This window comes from Zootoca vivipara, chromosome 14 (genome assembly GCF_965207765.1).
Source record: "Zootoca vivipara chromosome 14, rZooViv2.hap1.1, whole genome shotgun sequence".
NCBI lineage: Eukaryota > Metazoa > Chordata > Lepidosauria > Squamata > Lacertidae > Zootoca > Zootoca vivipara.
Genome location: NC_142597.1, coordinates 23,413,351 through 23,426,201, shown reverse-complemented (window position 1 = coordinate 23,426,201; position 12,851 = coordinate 23,413,351). Strand labels below are relative to the sequence as shown.

General features: G+C 46.6%; 1 protein-coding gene across 3 annotated transcripts in view; it reads right to left on the bottom strand.

Moving 5' to 3' along the window:
- SORL1 (sortilin related receptor 1) overlaps positions 1-12,851 on the bottom strand; it is a 112,720-nt gene that overhangs the window by 83,814 nt on the left and 16,055 nt on the right. The gene's annotated exons all lie outside the window — the stretch shown is intronic.

The following is a 12,851-nucleotide window of genomic DNA, read 5'->3' as shown; positions in this document are numbered from 1 at the left end:
AGGGTATTACAGCAGTCCAGTCCAAGTCGAGGCTAAATCAAGGCATGTACAACAGCGATGAGACCCTTTTTCGTCCAAGAAAGCGTCCAGCCTACACTGTTCATGGAAAAATAATCTGATCCACAAAAGGAGGGCATGGGGTCATTACCAAGCAATTTCCTCGCAAACTTTCTCGTTTCCTAGGATTAAAAAAAGAAAACAGAATCACGCGCCACTTCCCTGCTCTATTATCACTTCACTTCCTCAGGTCTCTGGCTCCTGGCCATTCCTTTCCCACTATTTATTCATCAAGGCATCAGGAGACAGGGACTGTCTCCCAGGAGGCAAATGCAAACCTGTTTGTTACATCATGTGGAAGGTGAAGCTAAGAGAAGGCACTCTCAAGATGGGCCGCAATCAACAATCTCACCTCCCCTGAAGGATCGTGCATTTCCAACCCTGCTTTTGCTAGAAGGCTTCCACTTAACGATTTAATTCCTTTTTCATTAAAAACCAGCAGCTGAAACTACCTACGCTCTTCAGAAGTGGTACGGGGCAGAGCTCAAGGTTTAATGCATGTTAAACACTCCAAACATTATAAATGTTATCAAAGCAAAAAACCTCTTTTTAAGGAAGAGCTGGGCGGCCGCTCAACGATTGTGAGAACAAGCCCATAGGGGATGCTCTTGCCTCTCTGGGTTACGCCAAGACAAGCAAACCTTGCCGAGGGTCTTTTGATGCTTGGCCTTGATCTCATCAGAAAGCTTTGCAATCAAGGCGTAATGAGAACTGGGGCTCTGGTTCAAGCGGAGCTTTTGAGTTCCGAGCCTTGTGACAAATGAAAAAATGAACACATTGCCAGTTCTGGATGGTATCCACCTGGGAGCTCTTTAAAAAAAACCAAAAACCTCAAATTAGGTATTGCTAATCTCACATAAATACGTAACTTCTCCAAAGATGGGCTGCTGTATCCAAGGTTTGGGAAATGGCCACTGTAAAAAAGGTAAAGGTTTAAAAGGGATCTCTTAGATCCAGGACAGTAGGAGCCAGTACCATAGCTGCCAAGTTTTCCCTTTTCTCGCGAGGAAGCCTATTCAGCATAAGGGAATTTCCCTTAAAAAAAGGGAGAACTTGGCAGCTATGGCCAGTACTGTCCCACACAAGTTGACAGGAAGTGTTTTTAAAGATAAAATTGCCAAGCACATCTTATTTCTTTATTTGTAGAGGTATTTCTATCCTATGAAATATCTATGTGCTAGAACATGGGTCATCAAACTAAGGTCTGGGGGCTGGATCTGGCCCAATTGCCTTATGGATCCCGCCCACAGATAGTCCGGGAATCGCCGCATGGATCGGCATGAGGATTCTGATCGTTCGGGCTGCGCCATTCCCCCCCCCTTTCCCTCACACACACCGTGGCAGTGCCTCCTCCCTCCCTCCTGCTTCTCCCCGCCCTGCAGTCCGGCCCCCAACAAGGTTTGCGGGAAAAGTTTGCTGACCCCTGCGCTAGAAGAATAAGTCTTGCAGAGTTAGAATCAGCATGCCTTCTGCAAAGGGAAGTCTTGCAATGGGAGTGTCAGTAATCATGTAGACTGGGGTGATGCAGTAGACTGAGAAATTTCAAACTCCTTTTGACAAGGTCGCTCACCCGGGGCTCCTGAGTAAACTTAGTGGCTGTGGGGGAAAAGGGCAGATTCTAGAATTTTAATGACTGTAAACTGTAAACCACCCTGTGATCTTTGGATGAGGAGTGGGATAGAATTATTATTATTATTATTATTATTATTATTATTATTATTATCATCATTATCATTCTGTATTGTGTAAATAATATCTTCATTTTGTCCTGAATCTACGAATGGTCTGTTTCACTCTCTTAACTAGAAAGCCTGGCTCCCCACGTCAGCTTCCTATATACAGTATCCCACTATTTTAGTACGTCCACCAAACACACACACATACACACCAAAAAAAAAAAACCAACCCCCATGTGCATTGCTGCCTCTTGATCTGACCCATGGCAGGGTTGTTTAAACACAGCAAATGTCAAGACCAATCATTATTCTGCTGCTTCAAGGCCTTGGCCAAGATGTCTCTTGAGGTGTCTTCCAACTCAATGATTCTACACCTCTAATTTATTTATGAAGATGCCTGTCTGCCATTTAAAGAAAGAGAAAGAAAAAAATATGGGCAAGCTCTTGTGTGGGGGGGGGGGCAGATCTGTGTGCATAGGCTCAGTTGCACTCGTTCTGTCTGTTGCTTGTGTCTGTCCCAGATCCTAAACCAGCCGGTCACCCTGCTGTTACACCAGGTCAACACAGCCACACAAGGGAATCCTAACACTCAGATGGAAAAGAGAGAGAGAGAGAAAGACATGGTGCGTGTGTGCCTATTAGCCAGAAAGATGAGCAGAGGAGCAAAATTTCCAGAAAGGAAGGATTAAAGGAATTTGAAAACCTTGTTAATTAGTTAAGGAATATTTGCAGAACACTCTTGCAATAATTATATACAGTGGTACCTCGGTTTATGAACACAATTGGTTCCGGAAGTCTGTTCATAAACTGAAGCGTTCATAAACTGAAGCGAACTTTCCCATTGAAAGTAATGGAAAGTGGATTAATCCGTTCCAGACGGTCCGCGGAGTAACCGTTCATAAACTGAAGCGAACTTTTCCATTGAAAGTAATGGAAAGTGGATTAATCCGTTCCAGATGGGTCTGTGAAGTACTTAAATTGAAGCGTTCATAAACTGAAACATGGGTGTAATTGGTTCCGGAAGTCTGTTCATAAACTGAAGCGTTCATAAACTGAAGCGAACTTTCCCATTAAAAGTAATGGAAAGTGAATTAATCCGTTCCAGATGGGTCCGCAGCGTTCATAAACCGAAAATTCATAAACCGAGGTGTTCATAAACCGAGGTTCCACTGTATAGATATATACACATGGGCGTAGGCAGGGGGGCAGGAGGGGGCAATTGCCCCTCCTAGAAGCAAAAGGCTGAGGGGAGCAGCGTGGCAGCCCCAGGCTCCCGCTCCCGGCGCAAAGCTCCAGAGGCGCGCGGGGAGCGTAAGCGGAGGAGCACTAAGCGGGAGCAGGGAGCGTAAGCGGAGGAGGCAGCCCCAGGCTCACGTTTCCCGCGCGCCTCTGGAGCTTTGCGCAGGGAACGGGAGCCTGGGGCCGCCTCCTTGGAAGACCTGGGTGGCGCGGAGGAGACAGCCACAGGCTCGCGTTCCCCACGCGCCTCTGGAGCTTTGCACCGGGAGCGGGAGCCTGGGGCTGCCTCCTCGAAAGAGCTGGGAGGCGCAGGCCACGTAGCCCCGCCCAAATTCCCACTGTGGCCCCTCCCCTCCCGCCCCTTGCCCCCCCCTAATTTTGATCCTGGGTACGCCCCTGTATATACAGATGATACACACACACACACACACACAATGTGCCTAACAAAACAGAAATTCTCAAGTCTTATAGCATGACGCTTCGGCTTCTGAAATATATATAAATACATTTGTTTTGAGGATTCCTCCAGCTGGGAAATGCTGTCAAGTTCTAAGAAGCCCACTTCAACCAAAAACACAGCAGGGCTCATCTTTGGGTTTCTGTGAGCTGTGAGACAAAAACACATCTTTCCACAGGAGAGATTCGGAAGCTGCTATTTTTTATTTACCATTCATTACATCATGTGCAAGCGTAGGAAGTTTGCCTTCCTGTTTCTTCTTGAACCTGTGCATATGGATTAATGCCTGAACCAGTTACCTCCCCTCCATAAGAAGGGGAAAGAAATCGAAACAAATTTGACAACTCAACCACTTCCAGCGTGGCACACTGTCAACAGTAAGGGAAACAAAGCGAACAGAGCCATGCTGATTCTAACTCTGCAAGACTTATTCTTCTAGCGCAGGGGTCAGCAAACTTTTCCCGCAAACCTTGTTGGGGGCCGGACTGCAGGGCGGGGAGAAGCAGGAGGGAGGGAGGAGGCACCGCCACGGTGTGTGTGAGGGAAAGGGGGGGGAATGGCGCAGCCCGAACGATCAGAATCCTCATGCCAATCCATGCGGCGATTCCCGGACTATCTGGGGGCGGGATCCATAAGGCAATTGGGCCAGATCCAGCCCCCAGACCTTAGTTTGACGACCCATGTTCTAGCACATAGATATTTCATAGGATAGAATAAATCCATCTGGAGTGCAAATACTACCACAGGATTAAAATCTCCCCCATAGGTCTTATACCAATGATGCTTGCAGGTCTGTTTGCCAGAAAGTGTGGATCCTAACCTCTTTCAGTGAAGGAAGGAAGAAGTACCGTATTGGCCTGAATACAAGCCACACTCCCTCTCCCCCCCCCCCCAATTCTGACTGTGAAAAATTAATAAGTACATCTTATATTCACGACCTTACAAAAATTGGCTTGGAGTAGCGGGCTTGTCCCTGGATGTTGCCTGGTTTTGGCTGGGCAGGCTCCCTGGGAGCCAGAAGGCGGCGAGGAGGAAGGAAGAGGAGAGAGAGAGAGAGAGAGAGAGAGAGAGAGAGAGAGAGAGAGAGAGAGAGAGAGGTCTGCTTGGAGGAGGAACAGGGGATCCAGCCGGTGTGCTGGGACTGGCACTAGCCCGAGGGGCGCTTGAGTCCTGCCAGCCGCCGCCTCTCTCCGCCCATCCCACGGTGGTGCTGGCCCTCTGGAAGTGCTGCTGCCCGCTGCTGCTGCTGCTGAAATGAAGACGCTGCCACCTTGGCTCCCCTCGGCCTCCGCTCCTCCTCGGGTATTGTCTTATTCCCCCCCCCCTTTAATTTTAAAGGTGTGGCTTGTATTCGGGTCAATACGGTAGCTGAGCCTCAATACCAACTTCAACCAAGGAACGTAATTATCTTAGAACACAGATAGGCAACATGGTGACTGGGAACTCCGTGACATTGGACTGCAGCCCCAGCCAGCTTGGCCAATGGTCGGAGAAGATGGGAGTCCAACTCAGGTCCTGAACCTGTACTTCCCATAGGCATCTGTTTGGCCATTGTGAGAACAGAACACTGGACCAGATGGGCTGTTGGCCTGATCCAGCAGGGCACTTCCTATTATTCTTAGAGAGTTGGAATCCAACATCTGGAAGGTACCACGTGGGCTACAGCTGGGAAGAGAGACTGATTTTGCTAAACCACTCTGTGAACTGTAGCTCTGTGTCTCTTAACCCCTCTTAGCACTTTGAAGAAATTATACAGTGGTACCTCGACCTACGAATGTCTCGACTTCCGAAGGTTTCGACTTCCAAAGTCCGCTAACCCGGAAGTATTTTCACCGCGCGCGCGTTCTGCGCCTGCAAAGCGGCACACTCCGTCTGTGCATGCGCAAAGCGCAAAATCGCACTTCACGCATGCGCAAATTGGACGCTTCGACATACGAAGGTTTCGACTTCTGAAGAGCGCCGCAGAACGGATCACCTTCGTAAGTCGAGGTACCACTGTACTTCCCATGATTCATTGGGGGGAGGAGCCATGGCTGCTTAGAGCGGTATCATACAGCTGTATACCATACTTCCCATATCATTGGGGGATTGTAAACAGCATAACAGGAAAATTCAGTATACTTAGATCTATGGGGTGGGTCTGGAGGCTGCAGCCAGTGTAGAATGCAGCAGTTAGACTGCTTTTGGGGGGAAACTTCCACCAGCATATAGTATTTGTGGGATCTCTGCTGGCTGCCAATCTGCTCAAGGTTTTAGTACCAGTTTATGAGGGAAAGGCCACAGCTCAGTGGCCCAGCTTCAATCCTATTCATCTCCAGACAACATCCCCTGTCCCAAACCGCAGAAACCCAGCTGCCGGTCAGTGTAGACAATACCAAGCTCAAAAGACCAATGGCTCAACTCAGTAATAAAGCAGCTTCCTATATTAAGTCCTATACAGCTCAGGACCAGCTCACTTGAGAGATTGCCTCATCCCTTATATATATGCCTAGCAGGCCACAGCTTTCTGCAATGGAGTTTCTCCTTCAAGGTCCTAAAAAATATCAGAAGCCTGCTCCACCATAAATCTGAGCAGGGTCTGCCGAGCAGCTCCCCTTATTGTGTCATACAGCCGTTTTAGACTCTACAAGGTTTTTTCCCAACTGGGTGAATAGATCTCTGCCTGTTGTCATTTTCTGCACTTTCAAAAAAGATATTCTTAGTTGCTTTTATGCAAATTGCCTTGAGGTCAACGTGGAAGGTGATTCACAAATTGATGACATAAATTAATCCAATCCCTGGCATCCCTAGGTAGGGATGTCGAGCTCCTGCCTGGAACCCTCAAGGTCTGCTGCCAGTCAGTGTGGACAATATTAAACCAGATGGACCAGGAGTCATCAGCTGAAAGCTTATTTCACCAAATGTGAAATAACTACACCAGGTCCCAGTTCAAAAGACATGATGCAGCCACACATCGCCATAGGTTTGGAACGAAAGGACTCCTGGATTCCTGCCTCAAGACCTTTCTTAAGTAACTGCATGCTGCACAACATAGCTGGAAGTCTCCCAAGCCACCTTCTCAACAGTGGATTGATCAAATTTGAGAGCCTACCTAGCACTCTGTGCAAAGCCGATTGGCAAAGTGCAACAAGCAAGCAATATCGAAGGTATTTCAGCCCCGCGGTTCCATTTATCGCCCGTGTAGGAGAGTGGAAGTTTCTGACCACATCCCAATCGAATTCAGATGCCTATATCTTTCTCTGATTGTGATTCAGGGACATTCAAACTTTGCAGAACTCCATTCACTTTTCTTTAGAGCTGCTACCGGTATATTCTAATTGCTCCTCCCATTATATCATAGCTGCCAAGTTCTCCCTTTTTTTAAGGGAAATTCCATTATGCTGAATAGGCTTCCTCGCGAGAAAAGGGAAAACTTGGCAGCTATGCATTATATACTAAGGACCATAATCAGTGACATGCCCTCATCCCTTAATTAGTGGTTTTATTCTTTGTTCTCTGTGTTTTTCCGTTCTGTGGCCCGCAATTATTTCAAAATATAATTCCACGTTTCTTAAATATAGCAACTGCTGGTGTTGACAGTTAAAGCCTTAGATCAGGGAAAGCCATAGCTGCCAAGTTATCCATTTTTTTCAGGGATTTTCCATTATGCTGAATAGGCTTCCTCGCGAGAAAAGGGAAAACTTGGCAGCTATGGGGAAAGCTCACCTCTGGCCCTTCAAATGTTGCTCAATGATAGCACCAATCATCCCTGACTATTGGGCTACTGCCAGTCCGTGTAGACAATATTGATCTAGACTGGCCAATGGTCTGACAGTATAAGGCAGCCATATGGGTACCTGCGTCTTAAGAGAAGGGCCCTAGCTCAGGAGTGGGGCATCTGCTTCACACATAGAATGCCTTTGGTTCAAGCCACAGCATCTCCAGGCAAGACTGAGAGAGACCCCTGCCTGAAACCCTGGAGAGCTGCTGCCAGTCAGTGCAGACAACACTGACTTAGTTGGACCAATGGCCTGGCTCAGTATTATTAATTTTATTTCACTATTATATAATTGCAATTAATTTATCAATCACCTTCTAAACTTCTGTTTCAATGTGATTCACACATAAGATACCGGTACTTAAAAACACAGTGAAAATTGAAAAACAACGAATTGATTTAAAACAAGACTTAAAACTCTGGCAAGTAGACCGTCTTGGTACAGACGCATTTATCCAGCTGGGGGGAAAATATAATTCAGCTGTTTCCGGAAAGTGCAGATACTGTTTGATTGTAATAAAACCTCAAAGCTGTTTACAAAAAGAATAAAAGAACAAAGATATTAGTTTTAAAAAAAACTTTTAAAAACAGTTATTTAAGGCAACTTAAACTGATGAAATACGCACAGCTTGCAGACTTAACTTATAGAATAAGAGAACAAGAAGAATGCAAGTTTAAAGAAGACTGGAAAATGTTTACTGAATATATAGGTGAAATTTGTGTTTATTAAAAAACGCTGGTGCATTAAGATAAATTCAACGGTGTAAATAAGTTCTGATGGATGAAACAATGGATTACTGAATTGTTTAGTTCATGTAAAATATGCAGGGATGTATGGTGTGCAAAATGAACCACAGAAGGAGAAGGGAAGTCATTGATTTAAGGTTGTTTAAATGAATATTTTGAAATGTAATTTAGAAAATTTAATATAAATTATTTTTTAAAAAAACACAGCTACTTAAAACATTCAAAAAATAATTTAAATCAACAATAAGTTAAAGACCAGATTAAAACACATTTCACATGTCTGGATAGGCTCGCCGAAACAATGATCTTTTTAGCAGGGGCCGAAAAGAATAGCGTGAAAGCACCTGCCTGGTGTCAAGAGGCAGGGAGTTCCACAGCTTCCCCATCTCTGCCAAAACCAGTCTGGGCTCCAGGTACTGGAAAGACCAGAAAGGACTTTTTTCAGTTCTGACCCTAACGCTCTGTGCCTGCCCTAAAGGGAGGATGCAATGTTGCCTTTTACACAGCTGGCCAAAACCAACACGTTTCACAAGACATCCAACAATTGATTCATAGCAACTGCTCTTTGGGGGAATAGCTGGTTGCCATTTTGATGACGTGGGTTTTCTTTCTGCTGTCATGGTTTTATATCCCATATCAAATGTTAAGTTATTGCTTGTTACCTTGTGGGTGTTTTAAAACACAGGCCGGAAGGATGCAAATCAGTGGCTAAGCCATCATGCTTAGCCACTGATGTCATGCTTGCAAGATGCTTGCATGACAGTCTGCATCTGTATTAGATTTTTTTAAAGACGTTTTTTATGGTTTTAGCATTTGTTTGCCACCCTGGGCTCCTATGAAAGGAAAGGCAGGAGATCTAAATCTTAGAATCATAGAATCTTAAGAGTTGGAAGGGACCCAAGGGTCATCTAGTCCAACCCCCTGCAATGCAGAAAACTCAAATAAAGCATCCATGACTGATGGCCATCCAACCTCTGCTTAAAAACCTCCAAGGAAGGAGACTCCACCACCACTCGTGGCAGTCTGTTCCACTGTCAAACAGCTCTTACAGTCAGAAAGGTTTTTTTTAAATGTTTGGTCGGAATCTCCTTTCTTGTAACTTGAAGCCATTGGTTCGAGTCCTACCCTCCAAAGCAGGAGAAAACAAGCATGTTCCCTGTTCCATGTGACAGGCCTTAAGATATTTGAAGATGGCTATCATATCTCCTCTCTGTCCCCTCTTTTCCAGGCTAAACACACCCAGCTCCTTCAAGCGCTCCTCAAAAGGCTTAGTTTGCTTTCACTCATGCTAAACCAATCTTTCAAATGTACCGGCTTCTCCCCCCCCCCCCACACACACACACCATGACTAAAACCTAAATATTTGTAACCCCGATCAAGGCAGCTTATTACAAGCCATGTCATATAGTCCATCCAGGGTCATCCATTGCTTCCTTCTCCTTGTATCCATACACCTCTCATCAATGCTGCAAGTCATATATATCTTCCCATATACATATAAATGTAAGGCTGTCATCACGCAGTCCGCCGTTGGAGGTTCTGCAGTGCCACATCACAATCAGTGGGGTTGGCGAGCAGCGCAGGCTGAGGTGGCAGCCCCGTGTGCGTGCGTGCATGTCACGTATATTCTGACAGTGTGATAGACAGCTCTCAGAAGCTTGCCACACAATGATGCCTCAACGCCCACCCTGATATTTATACTTAGCTCCCAGAAGATTCAGCCTGCCGGAGGTGTTTTCAAGCATTCATTCAGCTGTTAATTAATCACCTGTTCGTGACTCAGACAATGTGGTTGGACTCAGTTGCCCCAGGAACAGCTTTCCTTAATGGAGCCGCCCTTAAGAAGTAAACAGGAGCTGGAAGCAGGTGTTTTGCTGCTGGTAACATTAACCCTGCACTGAGCGTAGCATGCAACAGAAAGATTTGTTCTGCTCAGCCTCTCTCATCTCTGCTACCTGTAGGAAGCCCCAATACAAAACCAGTTTCTTTCATACGAGAGATATGAACCCCAGCGCTTCTCGTCCCAGTTTTATTCCAATTGGGGAGCAGGGGACATACCCAGGCAGATAGGTTTGACACTAATCCCAAGTGCTTGGAGCAGACAACAGGCTACTTTGCCGCCATGCCTGCATCCCAGCGATTCCTCTTTGTACAGAGATCCCAGCAAACCGATGTATAATACTCAGCCCTTCTGCAATGCTTCAGAATTGAGAGCATTTCACATAAACTCTTTCAGCAACCCTTCACCACAATTGTGTAAGGCAGGCCCGTTTTATTCGCATTTCCAGTCGATGTTGAGAGAGTTATGTGTGGCTTTGCGAGTTCGCAGCAGAGCCAAGAAGCACCAGAGGGACTGCTCAGTCGGCAGAGAACGAGACTCTTAATCTCAAGGTTGTGGGTTCGAGCCCCACATTGGGCAAAAGATTCCTGCATTACAGGGGGGTTGGACTAGATGATCCCCGTGCTCCCTTCTAACTCTACCATCCTATGATTCTACAATGCAAATTTCAGCATCTAAACCCAAAACACGACAGAACATGATGTTCTGTCAAGGGTGGAGAACCTTTTCCCACCGGAGGGCCACACTTGTTTTCATTTACTGTATTTGTTGTTACATTTTTATCCTGCCTGTCCTCCATGGTTCCCCTCCTCTCCCTTTTTAGCCTCACAACAACCCTGAGAGGCAGGTGACGGTGAGAGGCTGGGACTGGCCCAAGGTCACCCCATGAGCTTCGTGGCCCAGTGGGGATTTGAACCCTGGTCTCCCAGGTTTGGGGACTCATTCCAGCCAAGCCAAAGCACTCGAGGAAGGTGCAGACAGAGTCAGTGAAGACTGCAGCCTACTGAGGAGTACGGCCTGAGAAGAGTCCTGGGTGTTGGACAGAGAAGCCTGGGGGAGGAGCGTAGCAAGGAGGGGGGTGGCCCACTCCCAGCTCCGTCTTTTGGGAGGCAACGCGAGCGGCGGTGCCGGCACCCCGCTACATAGCTTGCATGCATAGTGTGCATGCGCATACGTCGTATGTAGCAACGCTGCGCATGCACACCATGTAGCGATGCCCCGCCCCCGGGTGCGTGTCATGTTTGCCGCTCCGGGTGCCCAAGCGGCTTCCTACGCCACTGGCCTGGGAGCCATGCTTGGTCCTTAGGCCTGAGGTTCCCCACTAGCCCACCCCCAGTGCATGTGGTGCAATGAGGCAAACGTGTTTTCGCAAAGAAGCAGCTTCAGCCGAAAGGGTGGGAACAGATTTGAAGACGTGGACACAAGGAGGTTTCAGGTCTCCTTCAGGTTTCGAGGAGGGAACTGTTGCGTGTGCCTTTCGCAAAACCACAATGTGAATCTGGCGCCGCCGAATCATGCAGTAGGACTGAGTAAGGAAACTGGAAGCAGGAGAGAACTACAAACAGCAGAAGCCACAAGACACCGGTCTTTTTGAACTCGAGAACCACCTTCATAATCTCAAACCCAATAAACGCCTTCACTGGATTTCTTTTTTTCCCCTTTTTTTGTGATGAGTCAATAAAATCTGGGCTTCCTGGCTTCTCCCCCCCCCCAAAGACCACAATGCCCAAATTTATGTCTTAATCCCCATCATGTTGAGGAGGCCAGGTTTATTTGAGTCATAAAAACTCTGAAAGGCTGACTTGTAAATAGCTATTTTCCCTGTAATGAATCAGGCTGGCAGAACGAAATGAGGTGGACAGAGCGAGCACGAGGCTCCAGAATGAACTGTACTGCTTCACAGGGCAACGGGGAAGGATCTGTGAATGTTTGCACATCAAAAAATGGCCTAGGGTTGGTTTATTTCTTACTGGCAGGGAGTTTTGCTACCTGGGGAAGCAGCTGCAAGCGGTGCAATCCTTTCACCCATGTTGTGACACTGTTTTATGGTTCCATCTTTGTGTATTGTTTCTATGTACACTGCTTAGAATTGCAAATAATTAAGTGGTGTGTGTGTGTGTGTGTGTGTGTGTGTGTGTAGATATATAGATATATACATATATATGTATATATGTGTGTGTATCTGAAATAAATAAATGCCATCTAGATTAAGGCGGTAGCATTACTGAAAGGAAAGACTGCGGTTCAACAGCAAAGCACACTCCTCACATGCAAACGGTCCCTGGTTCAATCCCTCGCGTCTCTAGGTAAGTCTGAAAAAAGACTTCTGCAAGAAATCCTGGACAGCCGCTACCTGTCAGTGTAGACCAGGGTTTCCCAAACTTGGCTCTCCAGCTGCTTTTGGACTACAACTCCCATCATTCTAGCAGGACCAGTGGGGTCAGGGGTGATGGGAACTGTAGTCCAAAAACTGGTGTAGGCCCAAGTTTGGGAAACCCTGGAATACTGCCCTAGATGGACCCAATGGTCTGCCTTGGGGTGCATTCAGACATAGGGATAATTGTGTCACTTTTCCTGATTTTAACGCTAGTGCTTCTGTCCCATTTCCTAGCGTTCCTTTCACACTGCGGTACCTGTTGCATTATGGAACTGTGGCCTTTTGTCCAATAAACAAGCGTTTCACAATGAATTTCATTCACATCAGTGGACATGGTATGATACAACAATGGAAGCCACTGGACAACTTGGTCCCCCCCCCTCCCTCTTTCTGCACATGCCTGCTTCTGTTCCCCCATGAAAAACAGCAGGGGACATCTATATGGCAGAATACCCCACCAAATTTCATCACTTTAATAACTGCCATTTTCTGGGTTAAGGGGGCTGCAAAATGTTTGTTTTTCTTCTTCCTGGAACCAAGTAACACAGAAATGAGCAATGAATGTGTGCTATGTACAGTTAGTTTTCTGCATGTGGATTTTAACGTTGTGAGAAAGCTCAAATATAGCAGTTAGGGAAACGGAATGGAATAAACTGCTGTGTGAATGTAGCCTTGCTTTAAGGCAGTTTTCCAGGCTTCTA